The sequence below is a fragment of the Gambusia affinis genome, linkage group LG03, assembly GCF_019740435.1.
Source record: "Gambusia affinis linkage group LG03, SWU_Gaff_1.0, whole genome shotgun sequence".
Taxonomy (NCBI): Eukaryota; Metazoa; Chordata; class Actinopteri; order Cyprinodontiformes; family Poeciliidae; genus Gambusia; species Gambusia affinis.
The window spans coordinates 27,022,562-27,046,419 of record NC_057870.1 but is presented as its reverse complement, the minus strand read 5'-3'; the positions used below and the strand labels follow the sequence as shown (position 1 = coordinate 27,046,419).

General features: G+C 38.2%; 1 long non-coding RNA gene across 2 annotated transcripts in view; it reads right to left on the bottom strand.

The window, feature by feature from the left end:
- LOC122828089 overlaps positions 1 to 22,180 on the bottom strand; it is a 60,395-nt gene extending 38,215 nt beyond the window's left edge. For both annotated transcript variants that reach the window (XR_006370160.1, XR_006370161.1), the window contains exon 1: positions 21,863 to 22,180. This is a non-coding gene — a long non-coding RNA (uncharacterized LOC122828089). The remainder of the gene's footprint in view (positions 1 to 21,862) is intronic.
- Between the last annotated feature and the right edge of the window lie 1,678 nt (positions 22,181 to 23,858).

The following is a 23,858-nucleotide window of genomic DNA, read 5'->3' as shown; positions in this document are numbered from 1 at the left end:
CAAATAGTCAAGTTGATTTATTTTATAAGTTGATGTGAACATAAGCCCTTTATGACCTATGCACGCCATTGTAGATCTAATGAATGTTTGCTCAGAAATGACTAAATTTTCCTGTTTATTTTATCTATAAAGAAATGACTTCCAATTCAGCAACATCATGAGAAACATGTGTGTCTGCATAGTGAGGGCGTTTTCTTTCAGAGACTCTGATGTTAGCAGGCACGACACGAGGCTGTGGCAGCAGCATAAGTGTGCATGTGTTGCTGTGTTTACATGCACATGAACGGATGCATGCACATATGTGTGCAAGCGCATTCCCGAGGGATTTATCTGACCAGGCTCGTGGCTAGTTTGCCATGTTGATCTCTCCTTCTGTCTCGACCCTCCCTCGCTGCCTCTGACATGTTGCAGACTGATAAAGAGAGCGTTTCATTTCACGCTCCGACTCACCAGCGGCGCCACGGCCGCTCCGCATGAGCTGTGCCGTCGAAGATCCTCCATCAGCCTTAAAGTGGGATACAGAACAATTGGGCCAAACATGAAGACAGAGAGAACAGGAGCTAACACATGTACGCATCACAGAGTCGTGTCCTGTTATTACTAAGGCAGGTCACCATCTTCATGTCTAGTAAAGCAAAAGAGGAGGAGACCAAAAACACACATTAGTGTTCATGTAAAAACTGAAATCTACCATATTCTGTCAGTCAGTGATTTGATGCACGCACTTCTGTCGCCACATGTTCTAAGTTGTATTCATTTACCAATAAAGAGTTTGGTCTAGTATTTACTTTATTCCCATTCCTTATTAAAGCTTCCGTAAAAACTGTTTGGTGAACTACAAAAAAAGCCAGCTTTTCTTGGATTCTGAAATCTAAATTTAAAAACCTAACAATCTTCCCCAATCTTACTGCAAATGACTATATTCAGTTGTACAAAATTGATAATTGCATAAGTCACCAAACTGATGTTTTTACTCAAATATTCACCTATTGCAACATTGAACAACAGCTTTTCATGACAAAACAATACTTCTCCAGACTCATTAATCTTGTATAAATACAAAAGTATATTGAGACATTTATGGTCAGCATTCGCAGAAGTTTCAGGCTTAAATATGGATGCCCACAAAAATGAAAATAACAGATGGAAATTTTAAAGAATGTCAAAGGCCATAAAGTCCATCCCCACGTTGATTTTCTACACAGGTTGGGAACATGGAGTAAAATCTGCAATCACTAGTTTTCACTGATCCATTTCAATTATCACACTTGTCTGGATGTGTTTTTATTTTAGATAATTTTTTGTATAGTGACAGACGGTCCACATCAATAACCAGTAAGGTAAATGTGGAACAGACAGCCAAATGTCCATCTCTTTTATCCATCATCTCTATCCAGGTGTTACAAAGTCTCAGAAACAACACTTAAGTACAAAAAAATGAGTATAGAAAGATTACTGTTTTAGTCAAACAAAGTCAAAATATGGTGGTCATGGTGACATTTCCTAAACTGTTTAAGACCTTTTATTAGCATTTAGCAATGTTAGCATTGATACCAGTCATGTTTCTGTAAGTGTCCTTGTTTTAGAACCACAAATAGGTCCAACAACAACAATAACCTTAAGTCAAACGATGGATTATCTTTAACTTGTTTGGAAGAAATCAAACAGAAAAGCCAACCTAGCTACCAAGGAGGTTCTAGGTTCACACCACAGCATGTCTTTTTTTTTTTTTTTTTACTTATCTGGACTTTGACTAGGCCATTCCAAAACTATTTCAATGTGTACAAAATAAATCAGTTGATGTCAGTGATTTTCTACTGAATAAGCTCAAAGTGTCAGTTCACCCTGAGGCTGCAGTGCAGCAGCCAGCATGAAGAAGTGCAATCAAAACTCTGTGCCGACTCCTGCAGTTGTTCACCGAGCAGCCAATCAGAAGGAGAGTGCGGTTCTTCCAGCCAATGACACCTTGCTACATAAACACAGCGTGTGAGCAACTGGTTTTCAGCCCACACTAACAAAACAGATGTTGTGGGTGTCAGAGGTGGATGTGCAAGCTGCACAGGCCTTAATCAACTATTTAAACAGCTGAGAGCGCTGAGTCAGATGAACAAGGACTTTCCACTCCCTCTGGTGCCACTGCACTCATCTTCGGTTTAATTCATTACTTTATTTCTGCTGTAGGATTTCTCATCTTTAAAATTTGGCCACACAGTTACATCTTTCAGTGAGTTGCTGTTCACACAGCTTTAGGGTAGTGGAGCTTAAACACGGTATGTAAATGACTTGTGCATCAAGTGACGTCATTAGTGATGAAAATCTTAGACTATTTTCTATTTGATGAGATGTTACAGCTGGGGGGATTTGGGATCTTTTGGTTATCTACAAGGTCATTCAGGAGTGAGGGTTGAAACACAGATGCACCGGTTAAGGAAGAGCTTTGCTTTTCAGCTCAACTCTTTTCAGTGTGCCTGCATTTCAGAGCTAATCTCAAAGCATAAATCCTCACAATGTGAATCAAAAAGATGGAGACTTATCACTGTTTATGTTGGGTGCCCTGTCTATTATAGACTAATATCCAGGTTTTATGATATGCAACCTGAAATTATTACTTTTCTGCCTGATCAAACAGAGAAAACCATGTTCTCCCTTTTTGTATTTTCACAAATACTTCTTGGGCTTCATATTAAACATACGTTTTAAGTGCACTTTAAAACAAAATTGTCTACTTTCTAGAGCAAAAATCTTTGTACACTTGAAATAAGACAAACTCACTCATAAGTCTCTTCTCAACAATTTTTAAGTTCTTATTTTGAGTAACTAATTCCTTAATCTTGGTGAAATGTACTACTTCCATTGGCAGATTACTTCACTTTGAACAAGGGAAAAATGTCTTGTTATAGATGCAATTATCTACCAATTAAACTTGTATTCTTTCATCAATATTAAATTATTTACTTAAAACAAGTTCCTATATCTTGGCGTAAAATTACTTATTTGCACTACAAACTATAACAAAATTACTTGTTAAGATTTTGTGTTTTTGCAGTGTGGATGTGGTAGCAGAGTCCTAAGTGTATTGAAATCCCGCCCTCTTGTCTTGTCCACGCCTCTGGTCCAACCTGCTGCCCACCGCCACACTTCCACCTCAGAGCAAAAGCAGACTGAGGAAACCACAGGGCGAGTCCAAGACCTCCCACTGCAGGCGGCGACAGAGATGGGAGAGGGCTCCCCATCTCACACAGAACGACAGAATAGTGATGGAGACCACATCAAAGAAGAGAAGCAGAAAGACACAGATAAAGGGAGGAAGGGCATGGGGTTGGGAAAGCGCCTCAGGGTGTTGCACTCAGTTTGTCAGAGAAACTTAACGGCCACCAGAGCTCCAACCTGCGTCACTTTGAATTCCTGGCCTCTCCACATGATATCCCCCTCCTCTCAAACCCATCCTGCCTGCCTGGAGTTAGAAAAGAGGTGCCCTGGTTGACGAGTGAAGTTGGCTGGAACAACATGTAGGCCTCGACAAGTGATTGATTCCCTCCTAATTCCCACAAATAGGATGTATGGTACGAGGATGGGGACGGTGGGGAAACGGAAAAAGGGGCTGAGAGAAACTGAGTGGTGGTGATGGTGCTGGATTTGATGGGTGGGGGGTGCGGAAGCTGACGAGAGACAAGAAGCAATAAGTAGGCCACCCTGTGTCAGGTAAACTTTGGGCTTGTAGCTAACTGGATATGTCAGAGCTGCTAAATGTTGAGCTGTCAAAGCAAAACAATGAGGTTAAAGACGAGGCCAAAACAGAGACATGAAAAGAGGGGTGGTGATAATAGAGGGTCGGACCAGAATCATGAAGAAAATTCCTAGGTCGGGTTTTTTTAGCCTGATTAAACTAACAACATACAAAAAATATATCCTGGTTCAAAAGCTGAAATTTATACGTTTGAGTCTTGAAATGGAAAATAGCAAGTGACAAAATATGAAAAACAATAACCAATCACAGAGAAATATTTAAAAGATTATTTAAAAGTCCAGTCACCGATTTTAAAATGTAAATTTGACACAATACAACAGGGGTTCCCAAACTTTTCAAACAGCATAAGCTGGGCATTGTAGAACTTCCTAACTGTAACCAAATCCCAAGAAATAAAAGCAATTATAGCAAAATCTAGACTTATTTCATGTTGTGTTCACAATTAAATAGATGTTTAAAAGAAACTGGAAGAAGAGTTAAAATGAAATAAACAATATTTAAAAAGATCTAAGGAAGTGGCAACAATTTATAATTTTTTTTCTCAGATTTGATTCTCCATTCGATATGACGTTTCTTTGGTATAAATGCATCCTCGTACTTCCTTATTTTAGTCGGCCATAAGTACTTAGGGTTTTATTTCTATTGGTGTCCTCCACAGCAGGGCTGCTGGATGCTTCCTTTTGTTTTTCTCTCATCAGAAACATCATCCTTTTTGTGCTATGCTATCTCCAGGAGCAAAGTAACCAATCAGGAATATGAGCATTGCAAATATTATTTCAATTGTTTAAACATATTTTTATAATAATTATTAAACTTCAAAAACCACTGCTTTAGATCATAAATAGCTAATAAAGTGTTTAGCTTCCTAAATTGGCAACATGCTAATGTAGCATTTCACTTAAACACCGTAAAGGACAAACATGTTTCATTTCTGTTTGCTTTGAGAAACGTATTTTACAAACATTTTGTTTGGTATAGACTAAGCTAAGATAAACAGATGAAATGCAGAAAATCATGGAATAATGTATATTTTTATTCTGATAATTATGTGCAGCACATACCTTTCTGACACAAGCGTCTTCTCACTTGAGATAAACCCCGAGCTGTTTTGTCTTATTGTTTGTGGTGAAGTCATCCTCTCCATTTCTTTTTTGTTTGGATAATAATTTTCACGCTGGAGCTTACTTACTCAAATCTGATCAAGATTTTCCATCTTTGGGGAAGCTGAAAATTTAAACTCCATTAGTATTTTCTGACCAGTTAAAACAATAAATTCCACTGAACCATGTTTCACCCATATTCATCTACTCTGTTGAAATGCTGAATGCTTCTAATCCTTGGCGACACCTTGAGCATCACTCCATTGGGGTTGTCAGACAATGACAACATTCAGAATATTTAAGAAATTTGTATCAAGCATATTTTATGACTTTCACTTGATGTTAGTCTAAAAACATCTTTCAGCTTTCCATTAAGTGATGTTCAGAGTATGTATGTCCTTGCCTACCACCAACCCAGTAGACTCTAGTTGTTCTAATAACTAAAATGTGTGGGGCAAACAACAGTGATCCAAAGCTCGTCTGCAGAGACTGGGCATCTGCCTTCGTTATCAACGAGCCCTTCCCCCACCCTGAATATGAATCGGAATAATGAGTCAATTAATGTGCTGAAACAGCGATGAGAGATAGCAGACAGAAAGGGTGAAAAGAGGAATGGTAAGGGTGGGGGGAAGGGATGATGGTAACATGAGAGACAGAAACGCTACGTTAAAGGGAAGGAATTGACAGAGATACAGTAGAAAGAGTGTGTTGTCCCTTTTCACTGATAATTGACTGTACATGTGAGGCACCCAGCAGTTGTTTGGTTTTCATCATATCCACAGAGCCACATAACAGACTCCAGGCATGACTGATGGCCTCCTCTGACACCCACCTCCCCTAGACTGTCTGGCTTCAAAAGAGGAACCTCTAGGTTTAATTGCATAGTCTGCTTCATCCTATTCCAACTGACAGTCAAAAACTGAAAACCTCCAAGCCTGTGGTTCAGACTGTTAGGACGTGGACTGATGGGTCCATCCACAGTCCTGCAGATTGGAGAGATTTTGAAGCTTCAGCCACTTACTTGGACAAACTTGTTGAAACTGACAGCAAACATCCACTTTTATGAGCTCATGTGTACAGACTAAGATCTTTCTCACATACAACATAATAAACAAAAGTTCACCTCAATCTTCACCACATCAACTCAGAACATCTTCCAAACTCCCTACCTCACCACCTTCAAAGATACGATGAGGATGGCGCATGACCTCTGATTTCTTGGGATTTAAGTTGGTTCTCACACATTCATTGTTCAAAATGTATTCAGAGCAGACAGTGCTTCCTGCAGAAAAATAATATCACAAAGGCCTGTTTCACTTTTGCCAATAAACATCTCAATAATCCCAAAGGTCTATGGTAAACTGTCTCTTGACCAAAGAGACAAAAATAGAAGTTTTTGGGAGGTGTGTGTGCCATTACATCTGGTGTAAAACTAACTGCAATTCAGAAAAGGAACACTGTTTCAAAAGTCAATCATGACACTAGTGATGTGTTGGTCTGGTGCAGCTTTGAAACCAGGACAACTCATTACTTTATGAACCCATGCATGAATCCTGGACTGGGAAAACCAGAGAATACTAAAAGAGAATTTCTGGTAATCAGTTTGTGGTCTTAGGTCAAATTGCATAAAAAGATTTTGCACTGGCCAAGACAAAGTCAAGACTTGAATCTTATCCAGGTATGGTGGCATCTTAAACATATTGTAGAGGTTTGCGCTGATGCAGCCATCACACTGGCTCAAAGCATGGAAATTGGTTTACTGTGTCATCTGCAAATTCTTGACTGGTAGCTATTAGTCTCCACATGGGACCTGACGTCATTCACCCCCATCCAGGTGGTATTTATTGTCTTTTTACAGACATGGCAATAAGCCTCTCGGCTGTTACCAAAGACTGGGCTTAGGTACTCTTTGAATCTGACATTCTCTAACCAGATGTCTGAAAGTGGACATTTCTCCATGATGGTTTTGGCAGAAATTTGGCTGCAAGTTTGTCCATTAAGACCATTTATGAATGAGTGTTTTTGATCCACAAAAACACTCAGACCAACATCATGACATCATTGACATAACTCAGGTCCTACATAAAATGAGATAAATTCGCACAATTTTTAGAATATAAACCTGCATTTAACACAAATGGGAAAAAAAAACAAAAACAAAAACAGTTAGGTAGATGTTAAAAAAATTAATACCTCATCAGATGACATTACTTTTAACTAGCCTTAAAAATCCGTGTAAGGTCACGTGTATGAAGCATATACAAAGCAAAAAGGACAGGTCCAAGTCGCGACTCCTGTGGCACACATAGTCAAGGGCTAGTCACGACTTAAAACTTTCAGCTTAACTGTGACATGAACCACTGAACAAATACAGTGGAGCTCCTGATCCATTTTTCCAAGCAGTCAATGAGTCAACCATGAATGATCAACCATATGAAAAGCCACCAACAAGCCTGACAGACCTGAGAAATTTCACAGTGATCTAAAGAAATGATCCTATGATTGTTTCCATCAAATCTAGTTAATTTTATTTTAACATAAAATATTTTCAGTTGAATCACTACACAACTGCAGTAGTCAAATTCAGAAAAGTGACCTCAGTTCTCTTTAGTCTGGACAGAAAATCTTTGGTGCTGAAGCCCGACTTTATGCAGACACCAGCGTACACATGCAGCATTAAAAGACACTGGTAATACAAATTGCCTGTGAGTGTAATTACCACTGTTGCTAATTGCCCTCTGTGAAAGTGGCACTGCCCATGCCATTACAATTCACAGCCACTTCAACCTCGCTGATCAATTATTTCCACTCTTGAATAATTAATAACAGCTTAATTGTGCACGTATCTGGCGAGGAGTCAGGGCCTCATTTACACTGATTGTGGCAGCGTAAGCTCTGCAAGCCGACTCCATTTGTGTTCTTATTGCACGTGACATTACTCTGTGACTGAGCAGTTGTTTTTCATTTCAGCTATGCACATAAGTTCACACGGTTCTAATCCACAGACGGCGCGACCTGACTGATCAATTATTCAGAGCCATTTGCCTTTTATTCAACCATCGACACACTGCTTGGATGACAGGAGCTTGTACAGCTACTAGCAGAACACCAGGGGGTCCAGGTCCCAGCGGCGCTTCAGGTTCAGACGCGTGTACTCTTACTTTCAACCTGTCACTTAAAATCAGAGACGACCTTTAAGGCTCTGACCCCGTCCCCTTTCCTGAAAGCTAAACTGAATTAGCATGGGTCTCTAAGGAGTTTTTTTTTTTGTTTTTTTTTACATGGCAAGTCTTTTAAACGCAGCAGGTCCTACAAACGTGCAACAGGAAAGTGGAAGCAGAGCTACTATGACCGTCAGATTGTTTCTGGGAAAAACAGGCATCAGAATCCAGCAATTCCTGGGTGAAATGTACAAAACGGAACCAACACAAAAGAACATCTAGTGAGCTGTGAAGATGGTTTCATAGCTTTGGAACATCTTTTCTGTGTCAACCTCAAATTTCGACCTCAGCTGTCTTCAAGCCACAGTTCACAGAGAACAAGTATGTGGAGTGCAGTTATTATGGGCCTTCTTGGCTGTTTCCACTAATGCTCTCCTTGCCCAGACTGTCAGTTTAGGTGGACAGGTTGTCTGGGAAGTTCTACAATGCCCAGTTCACATGGTAAGCTTTATATGCAGATTTCTGCCTCAATATTCTCCACCTGACAATTATCAAGATGGCTCCTAAGATAATTGTAAGCGATATTCCTGTTGTGTGTGTTGTGCCAAGAGTGATCTGGTCGACTCGGAAGGATGACATGAACGCTCAGATCTAAAGCTGAGGATATTCAAAATGTTGCATTGTCTGTGCCTGATATCACAACATGCATGGTGTTCCGAGGGCAAACAAGAATGCAGCCTATCCAACCTGTAGTGTAGCTAATCAGAAAGCAAGGACATAATGGGCAACAATCATAGCCTTGACTTCTACGTCTCTCTGTTCGGCTTTCTAAACATGTGACCTGAGAGAGATTTAAAGAGAGCAGCAAAAACAAATTAGGTGCATTAACAGTGCTTGCCAAAAAGTAATGGCTTCATCCAGGTCATGTTGTTGTGGCCCATCATCTCTGCTGTCGGGTATTGAGTTGTTAGCATGTCCTGATAATCATGAAACCATCTTCCATCATGCTTCTTTACCCAGCTGGTTTTAACTGTCCATGCACATTTATGAGGGCAAAAGAATGCACCAGCAGTTACCCAATCAACAATAACTTGCAAATTCTCTCAGCCTGATCATCTTTCATAACAGAAGAATTTTGACCTTATTATAAAGCAAAACCTACAAATTTATTCGGCTGTGTTTGTGATGTAAAAAGTTCTGTCAACACCCCAACAGGAAAAATAATCCTACTGCAGTGCTCAGAGAAAAAAGGAATCATTTGTACAATTTAGCTTTTCCCAACAAGCTTCCTTCTTAATAAATAGCTTAATTTTAATGTATGGCTTTTGTGTGTGTCATTTAAACTCACTGGAAAAAACTAATAAACATCTACAAATAGAATTTGTTTAAAGCATTATGTTGTTCCAATTCAATGTAATGCTTCTTCTCTTAATTTGAAAACATTCTGGAGTCTGAGTATCTCACAGACATCCTCTTGTTTAGTCTTACTTTTAGTCCAGCCACATATTATGTGATTTTTCCTTTTAAACACACAAAACAGTGAGTCTTTTGGACAAAGAAGTCTTGGCAACAGTTTCCTCACACACATGTTGGTGACATCTCCACTGAATCCTCACAGACACAGAAAGTCACCCAGCGACTGCAGTCAGAAGGGAAATTTCATGAGGAATAAGAGAGAGTGTGTGTTTTTCCCCCCCATTTGGGCTTCAGGAAACAGTAGGGAAGACACTTTAATAGACAGTGCAAGAGGTGGTGCGATGGCACTGGATCCATGGCAGCTGTTTCCTTCAATGTTTCATGCTCATAGCCACAGCTGCTCTCCAAATGAGAGTTAATATTGCAGGGGGGCTGTCCACCCTGGGTCGAGCCTTGTCGCATGGTCTGAATGTCAAACTCAACCCAGCAGGGCGACACCGGCTCAAAGGACACTGTGTGCATTTTCCCCTCTCCTAAAAGTTGACGTGCCTTTCTGCCTCATTGGATCTTTTTCCCGCAACTGGACAAGGATGAAATCTCTATTTTTCATGGGTAAACCAGGGCGGTTTCAGCTTCCAACGAAAAATAAATGAGAAAATCAAAGATGGAGAAGTTTTGTGCTTGAATTGTGGCTTCAGGTTGCCACTGTAACCAATCATTATCCTTCAAATTTGTTAACAGTTATCTTAACATTAATTAGCCATTCAAAAATAAGCTGTTGGTTGATTTAGGGTTTCTGCAGGTCAACTCAAATTTAATACCTTGAGACATTTCCAAGACTATTACAAGAATTTAAACCTATGTCACAGAAACAACTCGTCCAGTCAAGTGTCAATAAATTTGCATTTACTCATAATGGATGCAAAAAAGATGACTAGCTATCTAGCAAAGGTATGTTAGCAGTGAGTTACAGGTACCCTCAACGGCCTCAAGTTACAAAACATGATGAAAATGTCTGCATGTGACAGAAAAATCCTGCAAGAAAAATAAAATACATATAAAAATTAAATAGTCCTGCCAAGAAAGATGTGAAGATCTATGATTAACATAAGAAAGGTCAACTTACTTTTTAAAATAAATTTAATATATTTTAAGGGCTTAATATTTGATTCATAAATTTAGAGACTAAAGATGCAAACTTTTTTTTTCAAAAAATAATTATTAAAAATATTGTTTCTTCTCATCACTTTCTTAATAATATGCTCTTTCCTAATTCCACATTTAAAACTTTTTGTTCTCAGCAGTACATGTGACTGAATAAATATAGCTCATTTTCAAAAATTTAAAGATGCTACTGGTACTTATTTTTACAAAAATAACCTGCATTTATAAAGCTGGAAAGAAATTATATTTTGAAAACAAGATTGCATAGGTACATGTTCATCAACAACATTAAAGCAGAGGGGCAAATGAGTTTGTGGGGTAAAATTATGAAGAGAACTGAAATATGAGCCATCAAACTAAATCCTGGAAAACAAGAAAACTGCTCACATCTTCCTTTTGGATACTGAAAGATCAAATATGGACGGTAGAGCTTGACATTTTTAAAACACACGCTGTTAAAGCCACCTCCTAGTTTCAAATCATAATCAAAATACAGACGGTCTTATTTTTACCCACAACGTTTAAAAAAGAAGCTGCAAAATGGAAAAACAAGCACACATGATGTAAACACAGTCCAGCTCTCTCAACAGGACCTGCAGACTCTGCAGTGAACTGATTTCCTCTGTGCTGATCATATTCACTGTGATAGATGTAGGATACCCCTCAACTCTCTGTTGTGGCTCAGTGAGACGTCAGGCACAAGATCCCATTGGATTGTCCCTCACACACAGATACACTCTCAGTGGTGGCAGCAGTGAGCATGATTTGAAGTGTCCTGTCTGCAGCGGTGCAGCTGCATAAAGGAAACAGCTGCTGAAATATCACAGGCGACCCCCCCACGTCTCCTGGTATCTATCAAACAGACAGTGGTCAGCTCATGCTGCAGAGAGAGAGAACAAAACAAAGACATCTGCAAGATGGCCTCAGACACACAGCTCCACTGTTGTGTGCATTGCTGTGATGTTTGCAGGTTGAATGACAAGCTCACTACTGAGACTGGCTCTTCTTCAGGCTTCGTTCCTCTCCTGCTGGCTTCTTTTTGTGTAAACTGACACACAAGGAAAACCACGCGTTTCTAATCTTTGTTTCTAACACAAAGAGGGTTTTCTTAGGCTGCATTCATGTCTGGTTCAAATATTTGTGATAACCGGGAATGAGTTTCTTACGTCTCTGTAGAAAGTCGTGGTGTAATTCCTCTTTGCAGAATTGTTTTAATTCAGACGCACTGGAGGGTCTTTGAATATTGTAACGCTGAGAAACAAGCTAACGTTTTAGGAGTCCTTAAATGCATTTTAGGTTCCTCGCGTCTTAATGGTGTCCTTGATCAGAGGGAAGTTGAAACATTTGCCAAGGCCTCTCACCAATTTAACACCTGTTGCTTGTGGAAACTTTTGTGGGAAAATGGCAGACGACAGACAACTACAGGACCAAAGGAAAAGTTGGATCGTATTAAAGCGTTCAGAACTCAGATAGATACTTTAGGGAGAATAATGCAGAAGGATACAGTGAGTTACTTGACAAAAGACACAACAGGTTTAGACCCTCACAATTAAAACAATCTTGCGTTCAGAAAAGTGAGCTTTTTCGCTGTTCTGTTTTCACGATGGCTCCATAGCTTGTGGACAAAATCCTACCAATGTCAGGAGAAGAAGAAAATTTAAAGCTTCTCAATACTCAGGCACTACACTTAATAATCCCTCACCTCTGATTTCCTGTAGATGCCGGGGACAAGCATCAGATGCACATTATCTGAGAGCTTCTTTCTCCTGTCTGATTATCCTCACCCATATGGCTTTCTTCAAGGAACAAGACTTCTGCAGGAGCCTGTTCCCCATCTGGAAAAATCATATAGAAGCTCTCAGCACCAAGCAGCTGGGGTGACACTGAGCTATATCAACAGTGACAAAAATATATTGAATAATTATCTTTGGAATTAATACATTAGCCCAAACTAAAGTAAATGTCAAGGGATCAGTAAAGCAGGGGGGAAAGCGGGAAGGATGCTGCGCTTCATTAATCACGTCTTCCAAAGTAATGTAAGCAGATGAAATGATTCTTACAAAGAGCTGTCATTACAATCAAACCGGTCATTTTAGGTTTCTAATTCACCATCACAATCTACTTCACTGGATGGGGGGCAGATAATTAACTCCTTCAGTCTCGACTGCCTCCATCAGAGACGACGGTTCTATTATTCAGGATTATAAAGGAGGAAATCTAACACCTAGTGGGATGGAGGCACAATCACACACAGCATGAGCAGTTTGAAATACACTATATGACTAAACTTTTAAGAAGTACACAATTATTAGTCTAAATCCAAAACTCTTAGTTTAGTTTGGAGAACATTTGGTGAACAGTTCAGCAATCTGATTACAGTGACAGAGCATATGCATTTTTTCTCTTGAATGCTTCTAATACACCAAATTTAATAGTCTGTATCACACGTTCTTGGTTCCTCTGCGTTTGAAGAAAGAGGTTTGTCTTTGGAGTATAATTAAACCTGACCATGATTGGATCAGAACTGACTCAAGTTCTGTTCCAGAAGTCGGAAAGCACATTAAGAACACAAGACCTCTGCAGCTGGAACAGAGTGAGTGTTGGCTCCATCTGTGCAAACATCTATACTTAACATGACTGATATTCCTTGTGACGCTAACATCAGTTCGTCATAAGCTGAACTGAAACGCACACACCCGAAACAGACCCCACCCGCTAAAAAAGCATGTTTACATTATTCACCGCTATGAATAAATCACTGCAAAACTCTCTCTTGATTGTGCAGCATATGTGACGGCTAAGTTGTGTTCATTTGCTATTCCCAGCATCTGCTCAGCTGCAGCCACAGAGGAATGGTGCTGTGGGACAAGAGGCTAAAAATTTTTTTATTAAATTACCAGGGACAGAAAAAATATAGAAAAGTTAGCTCCAAGTGGTGAGCTCTGAAGGTTCTTTATCTAGTTTTTGGAACTGTTGCCTTCCTAAAGAAAAAGCCCCAAAAATTTACTCCAAGGTAATTGTTTGTCATTCCTCTCCACTGTCGCCTTGTTCTTGCTCAGGATACAGGAATCCACAGAAGTCTAGATTTAAACGCAAATTTGCTGGAGTCCTTTGACACATCAACCAGGTATCAGGTTGCTAGAAGTAGTATTAAAACAACATCCTTCAGTTGTTGTTTTTTTGTAAATACCATAGTATAATCTCAACTACCAGCACTTCAGATTTACTTTTGAGATAAAGATGACTGAAAGTTTTAGCTGTTGTGAACAAGCAGAACTGATTTACTTCTTTGAATAAAATAGCACAGAACTATAGTTTATATATATATATATATAAAAATTTACAATGAAATATTTTTTCGTCAAACTAATTATAATTAAAAACTTTTAATTCATAACATGTGACATGTTCATTTTACATTGTAAACCACTGAAATGACTAAATCTTCCTAGATCTTGCTTCTTGTATCTGAATTGGATTTTCTGTTGTATTTCTTACTTTTCCTCCTAAACTGATGTTTAACTGCATTTACCCCACCCATCCAACTAAAGTGACAAACCTGAGTGGATTAGAGTTGTCTTGGATCAGTTGTTCTCTAAAACAATTGATCAGTTTTAGAAAATAAAACAGTTTTGTAGAAAAGCAGGAAGACATAATGAGCATAGTGCATTCTGCAGTGTTAATCTGTCCAGATTAAGTTGTCTTGATCCTGTTCAAAGCGTGACCTCATCTACGCAGCAGCAGGTGCTGAGCCAAGTGAAATGGCTGCAGATGATTGATGCCTTTTCAATTAGTCTCAATGTGAGACCTTCACATGTCACTCTCCTTTTCTTATTAATGACATGCTGCGTTAATGCGGCTGTGTTAAAGAGCCTCAGAGTGAGCTGCGTAATTAATGTGCACAGTCTTGACGACATGAGACAGGAGTCATCTACCAGGAACTTTACAGACTTGACTGAAGCACCTTGTGTCCTTTTTAAGTACTTAGTTCATAGATTATACATGCAGTGTATTCACTACATTTTTTTTTTTACTTGCACAACACCAGCTGTAAATTTAACTCAGAGAGCGATACATAAAGTCCTGTAAATGTTTGTACCATACTTCTGATCTGGTAAAGACTCCATTTAAATGACTTTTGCTGCTTTATTTTACAGCAATTAAGAGTCTCTCTTGGCAGGGAGTATTGGCTGAAACAGAATCACAATAGAGCTGTACTCTTCTTTAGATGTCTACTTGTTTATCAACACTTTTGCACTTTTTAGGCAAAGTGTTGTCCAGCATCAAAGACTCCCCTCACTAATCTCACTCTCTATTCTCCCAGGATCAAGGTTACTTGATTTCCAAGGATCTACAAATAAGGTTTCTAAGAGAATCCACAGATTTTGGAAAGTAGGAAAAAAAAAAAATCTAGTTTCTAAATTATTTTGGCACTGCAGCTCCCTGTGCTTGTCATTACCTAATTAGTAAGGGATCGGCTTAGTTTTGACTCCATCAATACCAACATCCACTAAAAAAAACTTAAGTCACTCAAAGCTTAGTGCTAGTGTTTTTAATGACTCAATAGAACAGATTTTCTTTAAAACTGCAATGTGTAGCTTTTAAAAAGATTTGTTAAAACTGTTACTATGTTGTGACAGTTTTAAAGCATTAGACGTGACATACTTGGGATCCCCACCCTAACCCTACATAAAAAATAAAATAAAAAAAATTTGGGAAATAGTCAGTAAATGCGTTGATTTACTTTTTTACTCAATCTATAACTACACACTTTTTGGGTTTAAAAAATGGTTAGACAAGTGAAAGTGGAATTCAGAAAAATATAAAATGGATTGAGAATAACAGATTTTATGGGGTTCCATGTATTAAACATTTTGGTTCTTGTTTTTATGTCATTATTAATCATCACATTGAATTGTTCCTCTGACATGAACTCTGCCATTGTATATTAGAATATGTTGATCTTCTGCTGTAAGTCGACAGGTGTGCTTGTTGAAGATTAGTGCACTAGAACACGGGGCGATAATCTGATAAAACAAGCTGGACTCTAGTTGAGTTGTTTTTGTGTTTTTATTAAAATTTTTGGGAGTAAAACTATGAAAACATTACTGGTCTTAAGAAGCATAAACATACATTTTGATTGGTTTGTTTATTATGAAGGTTTGTTGCCGGTAACCATAACAAACCTTCATAATCGTGTTTTGAGGTGGTCAAAAACACGACCACCTCAGATAAAGTCAAAGGATTACATGCTGGTCAAAGCATTAAATCTACTCCTGAATGTTTCTTGCAGCACCACATGTGGATTACACACAGCACACTCACCTATCAAATCATTTTAATTAAACTGCTTAATCTAATCTTTCAATACAAAAGCCCTTCTGTATAATGAAGCTTTTTAAATAATGAATCTGAATCATACTAATAGCTATGGTTAATAATAATAATAATGTTGTAAAGCATCTCAGGAAATATGCAACAGTTAGCCTGTAGGAGAAAGCTAAAATGAAACTAGCTTTAGTTAGCAGTACGTACCTTGCTAGGACCAACTGTGCAAAGCTAATTTAGTTACTGGTTTTATTTTAGAGCTGGTTAGGGAATGTCTATAATAGGGCAAAAGAATAAAATAGAAATATCCATTATATCCTTTAAATTAATGCATAGCAGCAGCAAATTGACAGACTTGCATGTACACACAAAGATAAAAAGGATAAAAATATGTCAAAATAAATACAAATATACTCTGCCTTTTTCTGATCTATTATACAATTCCTTCAAAATATCCTCTGTCTTAAAGAAAATTGTGTGGTGATCCATTCATCTTAATCAGGTGCAACAGTGATGTGCTGTTAACATGAAGATACTTTCTCATACACTAACAGTTACAAGACTACTGCAAATGAAACCGATCTATTGGTAATTCTCCCCAAGGGGATTTCAGTATTTCTATCCCAGCTGCTGCATACAATAAAGTCACTGAGGTCACATTAGACGTGCCTAAACAAAAGCAGCCACAAGCTTGTTTTCATATAAACAAACATGCTCCACATTTTCTAATCTTATTTAAGTCTCAGAAGACATTTCATTTATGTTTTCCAAGCATTTTGATATTAGTAGTAATGAAGTACAGACAGGATGAGCTGAATAGCTGCCCTGGCCTTAAAGGTCTCTCATTGCTTGATGCAAGAGGAACACTGGAGTTAAGCTGTGGAATATCCCAACTAATTCCCAACTGGCCTTTTTTCTGTCTGTCATGAAAACAAGGGTGACTTGATAGCAACTGAGCCTCGACTTTAACTGCACATCTTAGGTCCTGCTACTACAGATTACAGTATTATTTCCAGAGAAATGAAATATGGAGGATTATAAAGGACAGACACTTCGAATGAAAACACATATGTGTTCTTATGACACAATGCAGTCGCAGATAATTCCCCCAGAGACACCTCCGACGTGCGCTGGACGTCCGCTCTGATGAGACAGATGGCTTCGTAATGCGATCAAGACCAAGGCTCTTCCAAGGATTCCCCGCTTTAAAATCCCCTCTGGGTCAGTTTGTGGACAATTCAATAAATCAGCTTTCAGTGCTTTATATCATATCCATGTATAAACTGCATGCTAGTGAAGCATTTAAATGAGGGAGTGTCGGTACACCTTGGTTTGGTACAGGGTCGTGTTTGTGAAGCTGTTTTGTAAATTAAACAGATATAAAATTACAATCAAAGGTCTTTCTGAAGCAGCTTAATTTTACTTTTCCTTTCCTAAACTTTTCTCCTTAACCACTGCTAGGTTTTAAAACTTAAAATCAGGCTGCAAAATTCTTTTTAAACTACAGAGAAAAATAGACTTGAAAAAAAAAGAAGCTACGTTTTTGTTGGCTATGTTTATATTAACAATTGCTTCTTATACTTAGGATAAAATTTGTTGATTCATCCCTAAGATCTTAATCACAAATATAACCATTTTCCCCCTCTCCTGGTCAGTGTTTATTATAAAAAGTAGGGGTTTTTTTAAAGTAATTTTTGCCAAATGTGATTTTGGCAAAACAAATAAATAAATAAATAAATAAATAAATAAAAAAGTCTCTTGGCAAAAAATTACTTGTCCATCATTTTAGGAAGATGATGAAATGTGCTGTAGTTGTTATACAAAACAACAGAAAATTGCCAGTCCGAACTTAGAGAAAACCAGAAATCAATACCAACCAGCAGAAACCTGATCAGTGCATCTATAAACATGACTAAACTTTCCATGCCACAAGCCGAATCTTCTTTTCCAAAAAACAGCTTTGCAACATCAAAAAAAAAAAAAAAAAAGTTATGGAAGGTAAAATTAGCAAAAAATAAATAAAATTCTTTGCTAATATCTTTTCCAACAGATGTATGGATTCCTTTCAAATTGCATCACCCTAATCCTTCTGAACAAGAAACAGACTAAATATTAAATATAACCCAGATTCAAGGCTACAAAGTAGCTTCACAGATATATATATATATATATATCTGCTGCTGGTTGGATGCTGTCAATCTGACTTTATTGTTGCTTCAATAAGAAGACGGGACACGGTGATGCTGCTGGTGTCGGATTGAATTCAGGGCTGGAGTGAAGCCTTGGTATCAGTGACTGTATTCATTTCCTGTGGAGATGGGAAGGATGAAGCTTTGGTTGCTAAGCGAGAGGAGGTGCAGGGCGGAGGTCAACGTGCGCCTGCGGGTCTCCTCAGGTGAGAAAACGTCGAAGGAATCTGGAGTTAAAGATGAATTTCTTTACCGCAGAGCCACACAGGCCCCCAGGGGCCACTCTCACTTCATCTCAGCATCACTCATTCATCCGTTAAGGAGGATGAGATGATCGAAGCTGTCCGAACCAATAGTCCGAAGAGGATTTAAGAGACGTCAATGAGGATGAAGAGGAACAATCAGAGGATAAACTCTCTCTAAGGTTGTATCTGTTGCTCTTTAACACTGCTGCTGATTTTCAGTAACACAACTGAGTGATGGCATCAGCATGCAGCACACTGCATACGTTTTGGCATCTCTCAGAGAGATTTGTTCAAAGCCTTAAAATAAATCTTTGTTCCAACAGGATAAACTCACACTCAGATTTAGAAAACAATCTAATCTCCAGGTTGAATACATTTATCTACTGATGGGAAATTGTCTTCTGTTTGCTTTAATAATGATGGAAAACATGACAATGTAATAAATAATGCACATTGCATACCTACTCTTTAAAGCTGGTACAATACAATACAACAACCACATGACACAGTCTAGATCTGAATGAGAAAATAATAAAATAACTTAATCTGATGCTACGCAGACGTTTCACTCACCTCAGGATCCGTGATGCTGAAACTGAAAGCTTACTTACCATTTATTAGCTTAATATTCATCTGACCACTTGAGGGCACTACAAGTACTTCATTTCCTACATTTGATGCTTATTTTAAAAAGTATTAATAAATGAAGATGGTAACCAAAGAAAGAGTAATGTCCCAGTCATCATGACACAGCAGGACACTGAATGTTCCACTCCACTGATCTCAGAATAATAAACCAACTACTTACAATGAGTGTATGAAGGCAAGCTGGGAAACGGTGAGGAAAAAAAGCTTTAGTCTCAGTTACAGTTCAGGTTTAGCAAACTCCACATTTTTATGCTTGTAATGGTGGAAGAGAGAAGTTGTTTCTTGCAAAAAACAAGTTGGAAGATAGATTTAAGAAAATGGGACTGCCATACAACTGCTTTTTCCCGTGGAGTTTCACATTTTAGTTGGTTAAAAATAAAAATAAAAACAGGAGGAAAATGCTATTTTCACCATTACCTTATCTTAAAATTAACCATTTTGATGAACACCCCTCTTTTTGGAAACAGCAATAAAAGGAATCCAGCCAAAAATGCATAAACCCAAGATACATGAATTGCTTTTGACCTGAGTGAAGCCACAAATATTCTTTAGAAATCCATTATTTACTTGTTTCACCATATTGCACTAACACCACTTAGCTGAAATCCGACTGATTTGTGGAGTTTAATGAAAAACAGGATAATCATGAGCGTTAATCTGAGTTATTTGCATGGTGATAAAGTGTTGAACAATGGAAACAAAACAAAAGGAGGAAGAGCTGGTTTAGGGGGGTTTAGAGATGACGGATTATTCTGGATGTCTCTACCTGATCAAGCTGGGATCAACATTCTGACTTGCTTGGTAATATTCGCTTGCTTTATGGTTGAACATAGACTGTCAAATTAAAATTTTCTATATGGACTATTACTAAGGACTGGAATGCATCTAATTTTCAAAGTGAAAAGCAAGAGTTAGACTGAAGGAAAGCAACTTTTCTGCCGATATCTCAGATGGTCAGACCCAACATCCTGCCAGCCTCATGAATAAATTATTTCAAAACTTCCTGCCAAACCGCACCACATAGAGCGGCACTTTAGTTTTGCCATTTAAATTTTGGAGTCCATTTTCATGCAAATGGGGGACATTTATTGTCACAAAAAAGGAACTCTCGCAATGAGGTCTTATATTAATTAATATCAAGTGCGGCCGTATTTCCCTGCTGCGATAGCTCACTCATCAACTTTTACTTGGAATGCTTTCATAAAGAGACAATTCACGACTTGCACTCAAACTCTGCAGCCTATACGAGTGCGTTACGAGGACTGATGGACTCATCCATCAGATTGATCGCCAGCATTCTACCAAATGAAAATGATTATCAAATTACGGCGGCCGAGCCTTTAAGAGACCCTCCGACTCATAAAACCTGCAAGGTAGAGCTTCTCTGAACCCACTCAATTAAAAAGTACGAGCTAATCGCTTCTACATGCTGTTAGTTTGAGTTATGGCGCTCAGCGAGGTCTTTCTCCACTGGTGTTCCTCGGTCTGCTGTGCAATTACTTAAGAGAAGATATATTAAACCTTTAAAAGTATCACAGGTTTAAGTTCAGGTGACCTCTCGAAGTGCGGTCGAGTAAAACACAAAGTTGAACTCGAGAATTTTTATCCATTAAAAATACTCAGATGCTGCTGTTGAACCTAATCCATAAGCCTCCGCCCTCTGTCAGCACAGGGACAATAATTCTTCCTCCATGAGCCGAATAGTATTGTTCAAAATCTGAAAAATAATTTAAGCCTATTGTTTACAGTTTGTTTTATTAATCTTTAAATTCCCAGCATCCCATTTTGTCAATTGACTTTCTCAGCAAAAATGCAGAATATCAACAAACAGTTTTTTAAACCTTTCTATAAATGAAGCAAATGATAATGAGGATAATTGCTATGACAGATTTTATTTATTTTTTTAAATCCTTCAATGTATTGTCACAAGTAAACAATTTACAGCCTTTTTAGCTTCTCTATGTGTCCCTCTGTAATCATAGTCTATTACAGTAAATGTGTCCAAAATAACAATGAGCAGATGGGTCAGAACTTCATCCAACTTAATGCAGAAACTGAAAGTTACTTTGGTCTCAAAAATGTGAGGTAATATTTATGAACTCTGCTAAAAATCTAGAAAACTACATAACATGGAAGAAACCAAAGTAAATCCCCTCCCCCCCCAAAAAAAACCAAGTACATTTCTGAGCTTGACATGTCACAAATTTACTTTAAAAAAAAAAATCAAAAATTTTAAGATTAAGATTTTCAAGATTAAGATTTTCTAGAGAGAAAAAAACGCAAAAGTTTCTGAGTATTTTCTAGCAAATTTTCAACTTTTGGAGCTCCCTAAATTTCTCTGTTTTTCTTTTTAAAAATTCTGAGATTAATCTCAAAATATCTGATTTTTGGCAGAAAAAAAATCACTACCTTTTCTTTTCATCTACAGTGGCCCTAATACTCACTGTACTGTTGTCAAACTTGGAAACTTTTTTGTTGTTGTTAAAATTGCTTTACCAAAATATCCTTGTGTCATGCTGGTTTGTATATTTATTTGTGATTAATTTGTGATTTTTAAAAAGAGGATGAATACAAATTTGTTATTTTTTAAGGACGAATGCAAATAAAAAATGTTAGTTATTGTATAGTCTACTATGGTCGGCGGGAATATATTTAAAATGGTTCGGCCCGACTGTTACCAATACACTTGTGTCCTGAGGAGGCTTATTCCTCCAAAAGATGCATTTCTAGCAGCTTTTTAATACATGTTGCTGTACATTTGAATATTTGTATTAAACCAACTCCAACAAAACTATTTCCGATGCAAACATTCATTAAAATTTCAGCTCATCACATTAAGACAAACATAACATGCCAAACTCACCATTGCTGACCAGTTCTTGTAAATAAAAGTCCTTCCCAAAGCAGAATGTGAAGCTGATGAGTTGTAGTGCTGCTTTATTGTCAACAGGTGTCACATCCGCTGCTAATGATGTGAGCTTCACCGAGCAGAAAACCAGCTCTGAGTTTTAAAGTAAAAATGTCTCTCAAAAAAAGCAGTTAAACATAGAAGGTAAATTAGACTTTGTCGGTTAAAAGAGGGAGGGTCGGTTCTCCACTTTTCATTGTTTACCTATACTGTCATGAAATTAAACCCGTGATTGTTCTGTTTAACTACTTGGAAAAGCTAGCCAAAAGAAAAGCGGAACTTTACGGTTGCGCACATTGGTGGACGTCACACATCAAGTCACGTGATTTTGTCAGCGATTTTGAGAAGTTTGACCTGTTATTAGAAAATGTAAAATTACCCAGGTCACCTAATAGTTCAGAGACACAAATAAACATTTTCATTTTTGGATAAAATAAACAAATGAGTAAATACATAAGTAAATACATTTTAAACATTATAATTTTAGATACTGTCAGATGATTTCAACCCTAAATAATCCATGTTTCAGGTGTTTCTAAAAGATGGACAGAGGATCCTCAGGACAAAAACTGAAAACCACTCCAGCCTAAAACATGAGGCCTGACATGAATCAGGTTTCATGTCAGGCAGTAAGAAAATATTCTTTATCTTTTTATGCACTGTAAACATCTGGTTTTAACTATTTGATTCTTATACATTTTTGAAAATGAGTGTAATGAAGTAGCCAACTTACTAAATCCCATCTCATGCAGCATAGGACAGTCCACCATGATTAGTGATGTATTCTTAATCCTGACTACAACTCAATTTATGCCTTACCCCTAAACCTTCCCTCCCCTCTTAAACAAAAGTGTTCACAATATTAAGATCAGGCTTTGGTTCCCATAAGGCCCCCATAAAGCCTACTGGTCTTGTTTTTTGATTAAATTATGATGGTACACTGGTCAACAAATGTGTGTTTGATTTTTAAAATTATGAATATTGACTATTACTACTGGAAATGTCCCTCATCATCTTCAGCTTTAAGCTTTTAAGGAAAATTTCATTTGTTCTGCGACGACACCATCCTACCTAAAGCTGAGCACATTTACACTAATGCAATCTGAGCTTTTAATTCTTGCTTTTAGTTTACAATCAAAAATTATCATCCTCCTCACCTTTTGTTAGCAAACAAGCTTTGCTTTTAGTACTAACAGAGAAGCTGATTGGCTCTGTGTAATACTCTTGATTTCTAAGGGAAAACAACAGCAGTAAATCCCTGAAGGCTTTTGTCCCTTTGTTTTTGACAGATACTTCAATTGGTGCCATATGACTCTCGGGAAAAGGTGACAAACATGTTGTTGCCTGTGTGCACGGGAAATTGTTTGTTTTCAGCAGCCATCAGGTTGAGCTAATACCTCACAGCCTTTTGGTAGATTAGGCGCTTTGGGAGGCATCACGTTTAGCCCTAGCCTCCACCTTTCCTACTGTCACTGACCTGTGGACCAATGGGAGAGCAGGAAGAAGGCGTGTCCCTTAGCACCTTTCCCTCCTCCACCCTCTCCAGCTCCCCATCCGTGTCTCCCCTCATTCACAGAGGATCAAGCCTCCATAATCCCTGGATTTTATATCCACCAAAACAGCTTGGGCCCATCAGCAAATTGCAACGGCATATGGTATAGGTTTATGATTCATCTGGCACATGCATAGCAATGAGAGCCTCATCATCCGTGGGCAAACACCGGGAAAATATCATAATGTTAAACGATGCCAGCCATGGAGAGAAGTGGCACCAGGCTTGTGGGAGGGCTGTGTTTATTCGGCCCAGCGAGCACAGCAGCTCAGGTTGTAAACATCGGTGCAGACCCTCCGTCCGGAGGAGATTATGAGGCTGACATAAGGGAGAGGACAGTTCAAGAAGGACAGAGAGGGGACAGAAATCTGAATTTCACTGAATCTGCAAAGAAGAAAC